This window comes from Solanum pennellii, chromosome 11 (assembly GCF_001406875.1).
Source record: "Solanum pennellii chromosome 11, SPENNV200".
Lineage (NCBI taxonomy): Eukaryota > Viridiplantae > Streptophyta > Magnoliopsida > Solanales > Solanaceae > Solanum > Solanum pennellii.
The window spans coordinates 29,251,544-29,270,918 of record NC_028647.1 but is presented as its reverse complement, the minus strand read 5'-3'; positions in this window follow the sequence as shown (position 1 = coordinate 29,270,918).

Here is a 19,375-nt window from a genome sequence, read left to right as displayed (position 1 = left end):
GTTGTTTCAAGTTGAGTTTCTGGATTTTCTTAAAATTTGTCAAAGTAAAGTCATGATTTATTGTTTATCCACTATGAATTGTGTTATTTTATGCATTGGTAACTAAATCCACAACTAGGATTGTGGGAACCATGGGTGATTAACAAAGTAAACTTAGCTTAATAACAATTCTCAAATAGGTTTTTGCGCGCATTGATAATTCTTTTGTTTAGAAGTCTTTTTAACGAGTGCACGCATTAGAACTTGTCTTATTGCTACTTGCCGGACCAAGGAGGTAGTAATAGGAAAAGAATTATCAACATAGATTTAGTGGGATACTATCTAATAGGCTAGTTCCGATTGGTGCAAAGTAATAACTAAGTCATACATCAAATATGATGCTTAATATGAAGTAAAGGTAAGGTTTAGTAACTTAGATACACGTAGCCAAACCAAGGTATGAGGTGAAATTCTCTAAGTGCCGAACCAAGGACATAGAGATACCTAATTTATCACTTTGCATGCAAAACATTAGGGAAGAATTTTTATTGCTAGGAATATGGCGTTATGAACCTACGGGAAACACTTACACCCTAGTTTCTCTCACAACCTTATTACCACTAAAGAATTACTCTTTTTAATTGTCTCAATTAGAGATATCAAAAGAAATATGTTTCACTAAATCCCCCCTTTAATTTCCTGTTTTGGGAAAGGACTTAACTAAATAGAAGTAATCGTACATTGAAGTTAAGTCTAAAACATTTTCCTCGTGGGATCGACCCCAACCTAATTGTTGGGTTCTTTATTTGATACGACCACTTATACTTCTTTAGGGAGGTGTAATTTGAGCGTATCAGGGTACTATAAGCATCTTGGTTTGGATCCCTCTTTTTAAACTTGGGTTGATTTTGCTCATCTGATCTACCCCTCTTCAAATTTCTTCAGAGGATTGTAAACACACCATAAGTGTAGATTGGTTCATGTCATTATGGAACATGGTCGTACGACACTCTTATTTCACAAGGTCGGCAACACCAGTAACAAACCTACTCATATGATCTCTAGGGTTAGACACCAAGGATGGAGCACACTTAGACAATATGGTATATTGCAACGAAAACTCCTACACACTCATCTTAATTTGTCTAAGGTTTATAAACTCCTCAACTTTACCTTCTCTCACGGGGAAAGTACTTCCCTAAGAAGGCTTCCTTAAACTCTTCCCATTCTATAAGATCCTATTCATCCAGCCTATCATATTTACATTGAGTGTACCACACTTCAGCAACTCCTCTAAATTGGTATGAATCCAACACCGCTTTCTCCCTAGAAGTCACCCCACAGCACTCAAAACCTTATACACACCATCTAGAAACTCTTGGGGATCCTCTCCAAGCTTAGAGACAAGAAATGTAGGAGGATTCATCCTCACAAAGTCTCTCAACCTAGAGGTCATGGTAATCTCAAGAGCATTCATTCTAGGTCCTACATCTCGATTTGCTTGAGAAATCATGGCTTAGCCTAGTGTAAGAAGATCTACTCTAACTTCATCATTAGTCATGTATGAGGGAACCACTGGAAACTTATTCCCTTGATCAACTATAGGGACTGCTTCACCTTGAGAAACTCCCTCATTGACCACATTCTCATCTACTCTCCTTGCGGTCGTCCTTCTTGTATTCATATCCTATAAACACAAGAGAAGAGATTAGGAAAATACACTTATAACCTCAACTCTATGGCATGACACACGAGTAAACGTATAAAGGGAAACCTCTATCTTCCTATAACCTCTCTCTCATATATGTGTTGCGACTCACCACCGATGAACAAGACTTACTCGATGTGGATTTTATGGGACTTTGTATCCTAAGGACTACTTTATAACCTTATGCTATGATACCAAGTTTTTCACGACTCGGAAGCACCCCCAAGTCGTCACATGGCGTACTCGACCTCTCAACATCCTATAAAAGAAAGACTGAAAAGAAATAAATAGATCCTCTATAATGCAAGGAGGCTCACTATTGACTCTGACTGCTCAATTGGATCAATGAGGCGCTGGATAATGCTGATCCTGGTCACATATGGCTGCATTATGATAGGATGCAGGCCAACTGGCATTAGTAAATTGAATGTACGAGTATGCGAGTTTGAATGCTAAAACAACTTAAGATTGAAAAGGAATAAGAAGGAACACTTACCTTGGATCTCCTCAAATTATGAATAATATGACTCAATATTACAAGATCATTTCAATATAAAAAATTTATAAGCAAGTGTAGTATGAAGAAGAGTCGTTTGATAACATACTAAGTTTTTAACATAATACATTTAACTTTTGTTGGAGTTTCTCTAACCAACAACCATTACTTATGAGCTACTGTGATGATACTTCAATCTACCTCACGTTTCCAGTGCATCATATACCCGGCCAAAGGTATAAGACCCGAACTGCCAAATGGATCCACTAGTCTACTGTGAAAAGGGTTCATCTAAAAAGTATAACCATTTTCTACCCATGGTGGCTACATGGTTTATGAGTATTCTGAGTTGTTTGAACTCTCCTCCATATTGGTGAATAATACTACTCCAAAAATATACAGACTATTATATTTTTAAAACATATTGATTCTATGGTTTGAGGTAAGTGCTCAAAATAATTAACTCAAATGCTATCTTGGAAATCTTAGTTTCCCTTCTTGTTTCATTTAGAAAGCTATTTTCTTTAACTGAAAACTAGCTCAAAGGGTCTCAGGAAAATCTCATTTTCCTTTCTTTTTAAATATGAAAACATTTATGTTCTTTGGGGAATATTTAGTTCTCATATACTACTTTGAAGGAATAGTTCACTTTACTCTAGACTGAATTGGAGCTTATGTCTTAAACAACACTTAAAGCATTTTTAAAAGACTTATGAAACTTGAAATGAACTTTATCTCCTTATCTTTAGTCCTTACTTACTCTGATTTTTAAGTCTCAAAACAAGTTTAGAGTATTTGCAAAAGACTTCTTGAAAGGACTTCAGGAATTCCCTAGACTTGGTTCTAACTTTTTCCTTGAATTTGAAGTTATGGGTTCAACATTGTAAATTCGTGTTTCTGGATGATTTCTGTATGATTAAAAATTATTTAGAGTAGTTAGAATAATTAGGAAGTGTTAAAACAGCGTAGAACGGCTTAATAGGACTGAAATATGAAAACTAGGCAAAAACACCAATTTAGGTGAGTTTGGTGGTGCCGCGCCAGCCCCAGCCTACTGAGGTGCCAAAATGTTGCAATGCAGGTGCGCCGCCCCAGGCCCTCTGTGCAGATGGGGAGCGTCGCGCCAGGTGCTACCTTGTTGCGTGTGAATGATTTTTTCCTATCCTTTTTCAATTCTAAATCCTTTAAACCTCCGTAGCTATTTTCCCAACCCTTAGGATCAATAGTACCTTCAATACCCAATAGTATAAACTCTAAAAACTACGTGGAATTTTGAATCAAAGCAACAATTGGCATTCAACAACTGAATAACAATAATTCAACCATCTCTTTCAAGAACTTCACTATTCTCATTCAACAAATTCAAAAATCTTAGGACTGAAACACGCTTGGTATGGTAGTGAACTGACCCAACACTAAAAGATCTCACATACCTTGATAGGGATCACCCTCGATGAAATCCACTCACAAATTCTTGTCGTTCGATGTGAATTTTTGACCTTTCTCCCTTTCTTTCTTCTTTTCTATCTTCTCCAAGCTCTGAGCGTGATTTTGATTTTCAAAAACTGAACTAAACTTAGTTTTTACCCCAATAAACCCCTAAAGTTAAAATAACAATTTGATTGGTGAAAAGACTAGTTTGCCCTTCCTTAAATCTGAAATAGGACTTTCCTTACTTCAACAGCCCAACTTCTATGGGCATATCTCTCTCATACGATATAAAAAATTTGCAAAATTGGCGTGTTGAAAATATCTCTCGAAGGGATTTAAAACTATATCAAGACATACGCCTAACTCATCTTGATCTAGAAGTAATGGCCTTTTGAAAATGACTAAAACTCACTTTCTTATGTAATTCTTAGATATTTGAAATAATGAGATGTTACACCTCAATAAAACTTAAGGTACATGAGAAGAATTATCCTACCCGTGATAAGAAACACCCCATAGTTTACTAGACCATCTAAGGATAATTTTGAGGGCTTAGAGTCAATGCTAGAAGGTATGAGCCAAGGCAAAGGAGCAATGGCCAAGGAAAGAGCCAAGGCTGCCCATGTTCGCCTCATCCACACGGGCCACTTCACGGATGGTGAAGGCCTAGACAGCTCGAGGGAGTGGCCGTGATCTTGGCTGCACCATGTGGGGAATAATTTAAGGTTACATGGCTACTATTCAAGGGACCACGGACTATGATACCCTTAACGGATCATGAAGGTAGTCGTAGTGCCTACACTAGGCTGCCGAAATAGGGTAATTCTGGGAAATTCCTAAATAAGTGGTTATTAAGTGAGGTCGTTTTATAAAGTCTTAGAACAACAATATAATATATTTTAACCATTTAAACTCACCATTCAAGTCATTATTTACCTAGACCCAAATCAAATCCCCAAAAGCTCTCCTCTCAAATATTTCTCTCTTTAAAACTTGAAGAAGAAGATAGAGCTTGAAGTTATGTCAAGAACAAGAATGCATTGTTGCAAGTTTTGTAAGGCTTTATAACCAATATATGTAAGCTTATTCATCCATAGATTATTTCATACATGGAATCCCATCGAAATTCCTCAATTGTAAAAATGAAATCTCCAATTCAAGTTAGGGTTCCTTTTAATACTGTGGATTATGTAGAGTATGAATCAAATTTAGTGGATATTGATTTTTTATGATTAAACTAGTACTGAATCATGATATTAAATATATGTTTCCTACTGTTAACCCTTGTCTTATTGATGAAATCAAGTAATGTGGGTTTATGCCTTAAGAAAGAGAAATTGAGGATTTATAGATTATCTTATAGAATTAATGATATGTATAGTAATTTTTCAATAATAAAAGCATGTAAACATGATAAGAACTTGATAGAAGAATATATGATGGATCATGACTAGTAACGATTAATATTAAGTCTTTATGATAATTTATTAGTAGAATCACTCAAGAATGGAGTATATGAATAGAATACCTTATGACCAAGGTATGTATGATGATTAGAATATGTAAAGCTTTGACATTAAAGCTAACATGATGATTATGTAAGCAAGGTCTTTGAGAGTGAAGCCTATATTAAAATGGTAGATTAGTATACATCATTGTTGTGGAAGCACTTTACCCACCTAATCTACATAATGAATGAATATAATAGCATTAGTTATGTTTTTCTGTTCTGGGAAGGCTAGCCTTATACTCACACCCATTCATGACCTTAGAATGTGAATGATCTTCTCACATATAATGATTCTAGGTTTAAAGGCTTACTCACCTAAAATGAATCAAGTATGTTGGACTAGAATATCTTGAAGTTGTGACCTAGATCTCTTTTTGAAAAGTTCTAATTGGTAAGATAATACCATGTTTGGTAGATTGAGTTAGAAGTTTTCATGGTAACCTTGGATTAAGGAATTACACTCTCATAAGGGTAGCTTTTACTAAAATCATAGTATGCTTTCATGGTAGCATAAATTGGTTAGACAAGACCATTTCATGGTAGCTTAGGATTGAGAAAGCATACTCTCCTAAGGGTAGCTTTAACTAGCATTATAGAATGCCTTCATGGTAGTAGGAATTGGTTATGCCAAAACCATTTCATAGTAGATCAGAGTTGAGAATTATACTCTCCTAAGGGTAGGTTGTACTAGCATCATGGAATGTTTGCATGGTAGTTAGGTTGGAACACTAGTACTCTTCCTTGTATATCTTGGACTTGTATGATAGTATGCTTCCCTTGGTAGTTTGTTTTACCGTAATATAGTTATATTAGCAAGATGATTATCTTAGTCTAGCAAAGTAGGGTGTTATTCCTTGGTAGCCGTAAATTGATAAATAGAAATCATTCAAATGTAATGACCTTCCATGTACTAAGTAAAGAAGTACTTTAAATGAATAGTGGAAACAAGTAAAGGGGGACATGTCCCCAACTAACGAGTATGTATGATAGCCTAAAGTGGTACTTACTATGGGTAAGATTATGGAGTTTTATCCATGTATTGCACAAGTATAACTTGAAGCTACTTATGAAGTATTCTCTTATATTATGTATGTTTAGCTTATATTGCTGCTATAGTAGCCTTCCATGACACATTTGACTAAAGGTGAATAGTCCCTTGCCTATATGAAGAAAGCTAAGAATAAGACCAAAGAATGGTAAGTATGATTATGATGACCTATAAGTAATACTTAGTGTGAATGGGATTATGGGGTCCTATTCATACATTGCACAAGTAGTGACCATGTTATGACTTTGTGGTATCTCCTATACTACTTGATTATGATTTATGTTGACATATGCTCATATTCTGGCTAACGTATTTAGTACATTTTATACTAACACATACTCTTACCTACATTCTTATCAAATTTAGGGTTCGAAGATCTTGAATTACATTCTTGTGTCAATGTTTCAAGATGAGAAAAGGAGTTGAAGATTTGGTGAGTCCTCATAGTATCGAGGATGTAATCACCTTGCTTAGGTCATTCTTTCAAGTTTTAGACTTTTGTATGGGGTGCATCTCAAAGCTTATTCAAGTTTTATTAGATGGTTTGAGACAAAGAGTAATAAGTTTTGTTCTTCCTTTTATTAAAGACTTCGATTGAATGGAAAAAGTTTAAAAATTTCCTCCATCGTGTCTATGAACTTTATGTTATGATATTCTAAGTTGCTTGTGTTAGGCATTTCGGGGTATAATACACCGTTTCACATCTAGGGTGTTCCCCTGGGTCGTGACAAACTTGTTAATCTGAGCATGAGGTTTAGAATGGTTCTAAGATGTCTCAAAACCACGTCAACTAGACTCATGTTCATGAGTGTGAAGCGCACCACATTTATGAATAGAAAGCTATTAGATAAGTAGGAAACTTCACTTCTTCATTCTCTAAGTTGTGCCATATTGTTTAGTTCTATAAGGTATTTCTCCTAATGTTTGCCCGATGGTCTACAGGTTTTGGCTAATACAAAGGCAAATACTAGAAGGAATGAGGAAGACATACTGGATCAAGATGTCCCTCCACAAGCTAGGACATGACGAGACAAATGAATACGGAGGTGGTAGCTCCGATTACCCCAATAAGGGGAATGGAGCTTCTAGATTGAGGATTGTTTTTAGGATGAACCCTGTATAGTTTTATGACTCCAAGGTAGAAGGGGATCCTAGAGAGTTTATATATAAGGTTTAAAAGGTGCTTCCTATCATGGGGATGACTAGACAAAACTGAGTTAGTTGCTTACAAATTGATGGATGTTGCTCAAGTATAATATGAACAATGAAAAGATGCTAGGCTAGTAGAATTGGGTCAAATAGATTGGAAAGTGTTCAAACTAGAATATCTTGATAGTTTCTTTCCCCGAGATTTGAGGGAAGATAAGGTAGAAGAGTACATTCACCTTAAGCAAGGTAGACTGAGTGTTATGGAGTACATCCCTTGGAATTCACCCAACTATCCATGTATGCTCTATCTATGGTGTCAGATTTGAGGGACATAATGAGTAGTTTTTTTATGAGGGTGTCTTACATAGTAGAAAAAGAATGTCGTTCATAAATGCTCCAACATGATATGGATATCTCATGTCTCATTTCGTATACCCAAGAAATCGAGGGGTAAAAACTCAAAGAATAGTAATTTAGATAGAAAAAAGGTCTAGGATGAAAAATTATAAGTCCTTTCATGATTGGTACGATAGAAATGGTAGTTCTAGGAATCGATAAATATTTTCTAGACAAGGTTCTTTTAGTACTTACAATTATAAATCGGAGAGGGTGTTTAATCCTTTTCCACCCTAAATTGGTAATGAGTCTCTATGGTCTACTAGTGCTAGATGTGGAAAGAGACATAATGTAGGTGTTTTGCCAGAAGAGAGGGTTGCTTTAGTTATGGTGAGAGTGGCCACAAGATGAAGGATTGTCCAAAGTCAAAATCTATGAGAGGGGAGGGTAAACAAGTTCCACCTATTGGTCCAAATAAGGATTCCGAAAAAACGAATATGTTCTATGATCTCCAAGCTAGAGATGATCAAGAACGACATCCAAGTGTGGCTTCCAGTATGTTCATAGCTTATTAATTGATTGTTTATGCTTTGTTAGAAATTAGATGCCTTAGTAGAATTGTAAGAGATGGTGTTAGAAATCCGTTGAGACGTGATCCTAAGAGGGAGATGGTATGACTTGATGGTAAGTTCATTATGTGTTATATGTTGACATGATGTTCTCGTATGCAAGTTCATGAGAAAATTATGTTTTAGTAAGAAATAAAATTAATTTTTATATTTTATTCCTCATGTCGTTATGTGTTGTGTAAGAGTTTCATTCATTCATGAGATGAATTGTTGAACATGCTTTGTACGTTTTTATGAGTAGGTTTCATATGAGCTTCATGAGTGTATGTAGAACATGCCTTTGTTCAGAGATGCTAGTTCCTTCTTGAACAAAAGTAGATGTTGAATTTAAAGCATTTCTTTGGGTTTCTAGATGTAGTTCCTATTCCGTTGTGTCTCATTGAGTATGTTTAACTTAGATTCAATGTTTTCCTCCTTTTTTGTGTGCATTTATATATGTTGCGACTAAAGAGGTGTTTAGAATCATCATTCGAGGAAGAATGTCCAAGGGGGGAGATATTGTAACACTCCATAGTCTAGTAGGCCATCAAATTCTAACTTTTAGGTCTACGAGTCAAGGCTAGAAGGCATGATCCAAGCCAAAGGGCCAAGGGCCAAGGGACAAGGCATGACCCAAGGAAAAGGGTCAAGGAAAAAGGTTGCCCCAAGCTTTCCATGGCACTGCCTTGGACCACAACAGCCTTAAGGATCATGGGGGCCACCACGACTCACAGGGCCACCCATGGTGGTGAGACGGTGTGGCCTCAAGGCTAGTGCAAGTTGACCTCTTCCATACGAGCCACTTCACAAATCGTGAAGGCCTAGATAGTTTGTAGGAGCTCGTCGTCTTTCCTTCACTGTGTGTTGTATAAGTTAAGGTACCATAGCAACTAGTCAAGGAACGATAGGAAACTTCACGGGTCGTGTACCCTTGACGGATCGTGAAGGTGGCTGTAGTGTCTGGCACTATGCTGACTAAGGAGGGTAATTTCAGGAGATTCCTTATTCGGTGGTTATCTAGTGAGGTTGTTTTGTATAGTATTAGTACACCTATATAAGATATATTGAACCTTTAAACTCACCTTTCAAGTCAATATTTTTCTAAAAACAAATCAAATCCCGAAAAGCTCACCTCTCAAATATACTCTCTCTAAAACTTGAAGAAGAAAATAGAGCTTGAAGCTAGGCCAAGAACAACACTCCATTGTTGCAAGCTTTGCAAATTTTATAACCAAGGTATGTTAGCTTATTAATCTATGTATTCTTCAATTTATGGAGTCCCCTAGAAATCCCCTAATTTTGAAGATGAAATCCCCAATTCAAGTTAGGGTTCCTTCCTATACTGTGGGTTACGTTGAGTATGAATACAATTGAATGGATATTGATTATTTACGATTGAATTAGTAGTGAATCATGATATTATTATGAAATTACATGCTTACTTTAGCTAGCCCTAGTCTAATTGATGATTCAAGTAATGTTGGTTTATGCCTTATGAATGGCAAATTGAGGATTTATAAATGATTTTCTAGAATTAAGGATATGTATAGTAATTGGTCAAGAATATAAGTATGTAAACATGAATTAAAATAGATTGAAGAATATATGATGGATCATGACTAGTAATGATTGAGATTGAGTTTTTATGATGATCTATGACTATATTCACTCAAGAATGAAGTATTTGAATCAAATAACTTGTGACCTAGGTATGTATGATGATTACATAGAGGTAAAGCTTTTATCTTAAATCTAATATGATGAATTATGTATATAAAGGGTTTGAGATTTAATCCTATATGGAAATGATAGACTAGTAGACATCATTGGTGTGGAAGGACTTTGCACATCTAATCTACCTAATTAATGTTTATGATAGCATGAATTTTTTTGTTGCGTTGTGGGAGGGCTAGCCTTATACACACACCTATTCAATACCATGGAATGTGAAAGGTCTCCTCATATAGAATGATTCTAGGTTGAAAGGTGTAATCACCTAAAATGAATCAAGTATGTTGGACTAGAATAGCTTGAAGTTGTGACCTAGATCTCTTCATGAATATCTTGACTTGGAAATATAAGACCATTCTTGGTAGATTAAAATAGGATTATTCATGGTAGCCTTGGATTGAGGAACTATACTCTCCTAAGGGTAGCTTTTACTAGTATCGGTATGCTTTCATAGTGGAATGACTTGGTTAGGCTAAGACCATTTCATGGTAGGTTAGGATTGAGAAATGATACTCTCCAAAAGGTAGCTTGAGTTAGCATTATAGAATCCCTTCATGGTAGGATTACTTTGTAAATCCAAGACTATTCCATGCTAGCTTAGGGTTAATGAATATACTCTCCTAAGGGTAGCTTGTATTCGCATCATGGAATTTTACATGGTAGCTAGGTTGGAACACTTGTACCCTTGATTGTATAGCTTGTACTTGTATGATAGTATGTTTCCCATGGTAGCTTGATTTAGCATAATGTATTTATGTTAGCAAGATAATTAGCTTGGTCTATCCTAGTAGGGGGTCTATTCCTTGGTAGCCTTAAATTGATGAATAGAGATCATTAAATTGTAATGACTTGCTTTGTACTAAGTAAAGAACTACTTTAAATAAATAGTGGCAAGAATTAAAGGGGAACTAATTCACAACTAATGAGAAAGTATGATAGACTAAAGTGGTACTTAGAATGGGTAGGATTATGAGGTCTTATTCATGCATTGTACAAGTATACTTGAAGATACTTATGAAGTGTTCTCTTATATGATATATGTTTAGCTTGGACTGTTGCTATAGTTGCTTTCAATTATATGTTTGACTAAAGGTGAAGAGTACCTTGTTAAGAAATCTAAGAATGAGACCAAAGAATTGTAAGTATGATTATGATGACCTAAGAGTAATACTTATGGGGTCTTATTCATACATTTCACAACTATGCTTTGAGGTTACTTATGAGACAGTTCTCTTATGAGATGAAGTTCTGAGTAGTGACCATGTTATTACTATGTGGAATGTCATATACTACTTTGTTATGCCTTGAATTGACTTTTGCTCATACTATGTCTAGGTTTAAGATTATTCTTATGACCAAGTTATTATCTCATATGCTTATCGCTTATGTTTTATGTTGGCTAATGCTTTTTTATGTTCTTATAATGTCATGCTAGCAAACATATTTAGTATATTTTAAATAACACATACTCTTACCTACATTCTTATCAAATGTTGAATATTTTGTAATAAAACATACTCTTGGCTATATTCTTTTATGCTTTTGACTTTTATATGGGTTGTGTCCCAAAGATTACTTAAGTTGTATTAGATGGTTTGAGACAAAATGTAATAAGACTTCTGTTGCTTTTATTAAAGACTTCGATTGTATGGAAAAAGTTTAAAAATTTCCCGTATTATTTCTATGCACTTTATGTTATTATAAGCTAAGTGTCTTGGGTTAGGTTTTCGATTATAGTACTTGTCACATCTAGGGTGTACCCATGGTTCGTGACAACAAACGCCTGCAAAATGTGTTTAGTCAAAAGGACTTGAATCTTTGCCAAAGAAGTTGGCTTGAGTTATTGAAAGATTATGACACTGGTGTTCTTTATAACCCCACAGAGGCATATGTAGTAGTGTATAATCTTAGTAGGGGTTATGTGGGTAGCGTTGCTCATGTGGATGATGATAGAAAAGAGTTGGAAAGAGATGTACATAGATTGGCCCAATTTGATGGTCGATTGGTAGACTCCGACAAGGTTGGTGTTATGGTCAATAATGGTTTTGAATCATCTTCTATGAGTAATGTGAATGCTAACAAATTTCTTGATTTTATTTTGGTTGAATCGAAAGAATATGTACTCAAGAAGTCCATTCAGGCTTTCTTCCAAGAAGGAGATGCGGTACATAGATACCAAGGTCGATTGTGTTTTCCAAATATTGATGAGTTAAAGGAAAACATTTTAGTCGAAGCCTATAGTTATGGGTATTCTATTAACCCATAATCTACGAAGATCAAATGTTATTTGCGAGAGATCTATTGGTGGAATGTGATGAAGAAAGATATTGCAGAATTTGTGTCTATGTGTCCAATATGCCAACAAGTGAAGGCTGAGCATCAGAAATTAGGAGATTTATATCAAGACATTAGTATTCCTACTTTGAAGTGGGAAGGTGTGAATATGGAATTTGTAGTAAGGTTTCTATTTACTCGGGGCCAATATGATTTGAGTTGTATTATAGTAGACTGAATGGTGAAATCATCCCATTTCATTCCCATCAAAGTTTTTTATGTGGTGGAAAACTATGCCTACTTGTATTTTAGGGAAATGGTAAGTTGCATGGTGTGCCATTGTCAATTATATCTGATAGAGGTACTCTGTTTACTTCTCATTTTTGGAAAGTCATTTCAAAAGGATCTTGGCACTAAAGTGAAGCTTAACACAACTTCTCACCCACAAATCCAAAATTTGGAGGATATATTGAGAGAATGTGTCATTGATTCCAAGGAAATTCATTATGATCCCTTTTCATTTATCAAGTTTGTTTACAATAACAGTTGTCGTTCAAGTATTTATATGGCTCCCTTTGAAGCTTTTTATGGTAAAAGGTGTAGATCTCCCACATGATAGTTTAATGGAGTGGGCCCGAGTTAATTTATAATGCTATAGAATATGTTTGTCTTATTATAGAGAGGTTAAGGACAACCCAAAGCCCAAAAAAGTCATATGTCGATGGTAGAAGGAAATACCATGAGTTTGAGGTTAGTGGTTGTGTCGATTTGAAAATCTCACCCATTAAGGGTGTATTAGATTTGGGAAGGAAGAAAACTTAGTCCTGTCTTATTATAGAGGGGTTAAGGACAACCCAAAGCCAAAAAAAGTCATATGTCGATGTTAGAAAGAGAGACCTTGAGTTTGAGGTTAGTGATTGGGTCTATTTGAAAATCTCACCCATAAAGGTTGTAATGAGATTTGGGAAGTAAGAAAACTTAGTCCCCAATTCATAGGCCTTTGTCAAATCTTGAGATGTGTTGGGTAGGTTTCCTATGATATTGATTTCCAAATGATTTGTCATTGGTGCATCGGGTATTCCATGTCTTTATGCTTAAAAAGTATGTTGGAGATACAACATCCATAGTTCCCCTAGAAGGATAGGGAGTTGATGAAAATGTCTATTATGAAGAATGACAAGTTGAGATTCTTCACCGACAAGTTAAGAAATTGAGAAAGAAGGAATTTTCTTCCATGAAGTTATTGTGGATAAACCACTTTGTTGAGGGTGGTACTTGGGAGGCCGAGGCTGATATGAAGTGGTGATATCCTCATATCTTTCCTTCTAGTTTAGTTTGAGCTAATGAACTTCCTCTTGCTTTGTTTATGATTGAAGTCATGTGTGATTTGTATGTACCCTTTATCTCCATATGTTATGCATGCTCATGAAAACTTATTTCTAGAGAGAAAATGAGATTGTATGATTGTTTTTCCTTATATTGTAGTGCATTGTGTATGAGTTTCTTATAGGCTCAATGAGATGAACATATGAACATGTTTAGTTATTGAATTGCATATGAGCTCCATGAGATTGTGTTGAGCTTGTTTTGAGATGTAGAAGATAGTTCCTCCTTCAGTATATGAAATCTAAAAATTTGATGCATATTACGTTGTTAGATATAGTTCCTACCTCCTTCAGAAGCATTAAGTAGATTTGATTTGGAGTTGATGCTGCTTATTATTTGTGTGCATTTTTATATTTTACATGCATTCATGGGTTTCTAGTCTTGAGTCTTGTGCCTAGAAACATGCTTAGAATCTCATTAGAGGACGAATGATCCCAAGGGAGAGATATTGTAACACCCCGAACCTAAATATAGGATTATCATGGTAGGACTCTAGGGTACCACCTCACGAGGTCCAACCTGAAGCCCACAAGGAAGTCCCAAGGAACCTGCATGAGGTAGTGAATCACGTCCAGGACCATGCCTCGTGGGTGGGTCGACAATACGTGGATAGTGAAGTCGTGGATTGGCCAAAAAAGATTCTAACTATGATCAACAAATGACAAGGGTGGACCATCCGTAGGTCATGGTCTCATAGGTCATGTCACAGAAATTATTTTAAGGACTTATGGGTCTTATCGGTTTTAGTTAAATCAAATTGGTATCGTTTTTCCTAAGTCTAGGAACCTATATCAACATTTTAACCCACCCCCCCCCCAAAACCCCTCATTTAAACTCTTCCTCTCAAATCCTAAAGAAAAATCCTCTNTCAACATTTTAACCCCCCCCCCCCCCCCAAAACCCCTCATTTAAACTCTTCCTCTCAAATCCTAAAGAAAAATCCTCTCAAATATTCTCTAGAAGTTTGAAAAATAATGAAGAAGAGGAAGCTAGGTCAATATCAAAGCTCTAAAATTCAAGCTTATGAGGACTTTATAACTAACGTATTATAGCTCTTCATCCATGAGTGTATTCTATCCATGGAGTCCCCTAGAATTCCCCCAATTTAATGAAAAATTCCCCAATTCTAGCCAGGTTTCTTCAATTGGGGTGGGTTATTTTAATTATGGATCCAATTGAGTGGATTATGATTGTTTATGATAGAATTAGTATAATTGCATGTTTTTAGAATTAAACCACATGTATCCATGCATATCCTACGATTCTAACCTAGAATTGAGATAATTGGGTAGATGCCAGGAAGGAATTCTTTGTGGTTTTTGATGTAGCCTTATATGATTTATGAATTATGCAAAGAATTGATTAAGAAGGGTGCTTAGATGATGATAATGAGACCTATATCTTTAATAGTAAATCTTATGATGTGAATTATTAGTTACTGATGTTATTGTTGGGGAAGAGATACTTCCTACATGAATTGTTATTATGCAAGAATGTGAAAGGTTTTCTCACATGAATGATTCTAGGTTGAAAGGATTTATCGCCTAAAATTAATCTAGACTAACGAATATATAATTGATGAGGCTAGAGGCGACTACCCTTGGCTTCCAAATGAATGGATATGAGGCGATTCCCCTATTACTTAAAATTGAACTAGACGTGAGTCCACATGTTCTCATGATGTTGAATGGACATGGATGTGATTACCCATGATACCTATGAAATAATGTGGTGGAGATTACCCGTATTATATGATAAATTATGTTGAGGCGAGTACCCCTATCATAGCATAAGATTGTAGAGACGAGTACCCGCATTATAAAAGTAAGGCAAGAGGTGAATACCCATTAGCCTTTTTGACTTAGGCAAAGAGGTGAATCCCCATGTATTTAAAAGTAAGTATGAATAATGAGATTAAGATGTAAAGAATGAATAACTTGGATTGTTTCTAGAGATGCCTTCCATGCGGTAAGCTCGACTAGAGGCGCATGACCCAAGTTTTGACAAAGGATGAGTAAGGTTGTTTGAGATGTATTCCTTTCTTATTATGATATTGATGTATGTACATGATTATTCTTATGATTTATATTGACTAACCATGATGTTTACGTTGTTTATGCTAGCTATTATACATAGTATTTGCTTGTGCTAATACTTAGTTTCGCTACATTATTATCAAATGTAGGGTCCAACAACATAGATTCTTACAATCGTGGCTAGCTTCTTTGTTGATTGAAGGAGTCAATATTGGTGAGTCATCATTGTGCTCTAGAATGGCATCACCACTTACTTTTATGTCTTTCCTTTATGTTTGGTACTGTTGTATGGTTTGTATCCCAAGATTATCCTTCCCGTTTAGATGGTTTGATAAAATATTGCTAGACTTCCACTTTATTTTGAAAATACTACGATTGTATTGAAAAGTTTTGATTTGCCCTCATCTCTATGTAATACTCCGAAAGTCTAAGACATGTTCTAGAGCCTAACATAGGTTTCAAAAGGTTTAGACACTGTTTTAAGTTCATTTTTAAATTGTATAAGTCATTAGGAAGTTTTGGAACCAAAACGTCAAGGAACGTCCATGACGTCCGGAAACTTGTTCAATGAGGTGCTAGTCTGTCTTAGCCTATTAGACTATGTTTTAACAGTTGAAAAATGATGAATTTTTGTGGAAGGGTGTCTAATATGTATTAGAGTTTTAATTTAAGAACGAAACGTCTGGGTACGACTCCCCAAGGAGTAATCAAGGGCCCTAGAGGAGGACCCTTACATTAAGGTCGAAGGCTGCCCAAGGCAGTATGCACCAACGACATGCCATCAAAGGATCGTTTTCCAATCGACATGGCGTAGATTGCCTCCGTTGATGGACACTTAGAATATTTTCCCAAGACTTATTTTTAACCGATCTCTGACCAAAACAAAGGACCAACAGGACGGAGGGTCCTGTGGTCGTCCATTGACACACGAGACTCGACGTGGTGTCGTCTGTGAGGGTCTGTTTTGGGCTGATCGATTTTAAGTGACTTGAGTTAATTAATTTAGGGGTTATTTAATTATTTAGGGTTTAATGGAGGTAAAATTAAGTTAATTAAAAACCTATATAAAGACCCTAAACTAATTATACTAACCTAAGCCATCATAACTCCAAAACCCAAATTCTCCTCCTTCTCTCTTCTTTCTCTCTCCCAAGTTGAAGAACACCATAGAATACAAGGTCAAGGTGGTTTCTAGGTCTTAAATAACAAAGTTTATCCATCAAACTTCATAAATCAACAACGTATAGGATTCCTTTCACCTTTGGGACCCCTTTTCCCAAAGGGTTCCATCAAATTGATTTTAAAAGATGAGTTTTCATGTGGGTCTTTTCCAATCTCGAAAGATCTTTCAATTTGATTTTTTTATGATTTAATTTGGATAATATGAGTATATTAACATGTATTATAACTCAATTATGTTATTTCTTGATGGATTGGTCTAGTTTGTAAAAGACCTATTCCCTTTAACTCTAGGTTGTGATCTTGAATTGAATTGTATAGTATTGATTAAATTGACTTGGTTAGTTTGTGAATTATTATCCTATGTTGTTATTATTCTAAATATGAGTTTATTTTGATACATTGTAAACCAACTATGCTAGTTCATGAGTAATTGACCTAGATAATTTAGACTATCAACTTGATCTAAGTCTCAAACTCTAGGCTATAAAGTAGTTATAAATTGTGGTATAATGATTCATTTGGTCTTGTTGTTATGTTCATTATTGTGGTGTGATTATATTACACCCATTGTTAGCATGGTGAAGGAGATTGAGTAAGTCTTGTGATCTCTATTTTTTTTACTTTTATTATGGTCATTTGTGCCTAAGTAATGATGTTGTATTGAAGTAGACCTTATATTAAGATTGATAGGGTTGGTATTATTTTGAATTGAAATTTCTTGATTATGTGAATACAATATTATGCTTAAGCTGTATTGATATAAGGTTCGTGATAAAGTATGATGTTCCTGACTATGATATAATAATGTTAATATGCTAATCTCACATGTGAGGGTTGTAACGAAAGGTGTTATCATGCAATTATTATTGATCTATGATGATGATGATTATATAAGGGATAAACCATATGACCTACATTAAGCTATGATAATTATTAAAGGTATTAAATACATTTCAGAAAGGGACTCTAGCTTAGCAACGAGTCAACTAGAGTGAGGAGTGTCCCTTCCCACATAGGGAAGGTAGGATCACTAATGTACTCTAGGGATTGGAAACTGCAATTCATGTAGAATAAATAGGGTCCCAACTATATCTCTTAGTTCTTGAACTATGTTGCCCCCATAGGAATACTAGCTAGTGGATCCACGTAGTTGCTATGTTCATGTTTTGGTGCTACCTTGGCAAGTAGTCCGCCTTTCTTCGGTGTAGGGTTACATGACAGCAGATTCCATATTAGCTCATGTGGTCTATGTGGGTTAAGGAAAGATGTTCCCAAAAGATAAGATGAACTAAAGGAATGAACTCTAACTAGGATGACCTAAGGGGTTTAGCTTAGTCTAGGTAGGGTATGGGACTCTACCTAAACATTGCACTAGTTATCCTTGAGGGAAGTCTTAGGAGGATGTTCTTATATATGCATATGATTATAATTGTACATAATATGTATCTAAGTATCTTGCACATTTGTACTACTATATGTTGATTGTTTTCACTTACGAATCTATGTTTGGCTCTATTGCTTCATTATGATGATATGTACTATTATTGATATGCTATGTGAAGTTGGACATTTGTCATAGTTCTTGTTGATTTTACTTGATTAAGTAAGGTTATGGGGCTTTTCTTAGTCATTGCACTAGTTGACTTAATTAGGGTTCATGTGTAATAATGATCTTGCTCTGGTTATGTTGTAATGAACTCTTAATCATGCTTGTTGATGTTATAGCTTCATAGTAGGGTTGTTTAGATTATGTGTTAAAATTATGTGGGTATGTATGTCAGTTTGACAGGACTTAGAATTGTTGGTCTTGTGTTATATATGCTCTTGACTTAATGAATATGTCATAATTATTGGTATGGTCTTCTTGGATGTGCATATGGTGTCATACTTAGTATAAGTGGTTTATTAACCCCATCTTCTTCCTTTTCCCTAACATTTTAGGTTCCGGTCATTGAAGGGCTTCTGAGACAACTTTGAAGGAAAACTTGGAATTCTTACTCATCCAAGTTGGGTAGGTCCTCATTTTCCGAGAGCAATGCCACCATCAAGCTAACGAATTTGTTTTAGTTTTAAGACTTTTATGTTCTTTCCTTTTCATTAAAATACCAAACATTGCATAGCCTATATATGGATCTTATTGTATTGATGTATGGGCTATGCCCAATTGTGATATTCTTGGTTAGATGGTTATGGGATGAGACATTCGGTTTTATGACTATGTTATATCTTATACATACATACATACATATATATATATATATGTGTGTGTGTGTGTGTGTGTGTAATAAAAGTAGAATACTAAGTAATCTTTATATACGAAGGGTCTATGTATACTCGATATGACTATGCTATGTGTATGGTGGAGGTCTATGTAAACCTCAAAATAGATGCAGAAAAGTTTTTAAAAATTTTTGCATTTTTAACCTATATATGTAATGATGTAAGCTAAGAGGCTAGTCTTAGTGCTCAAAGAGGACGACAACACCGATTACGTCTAGGGG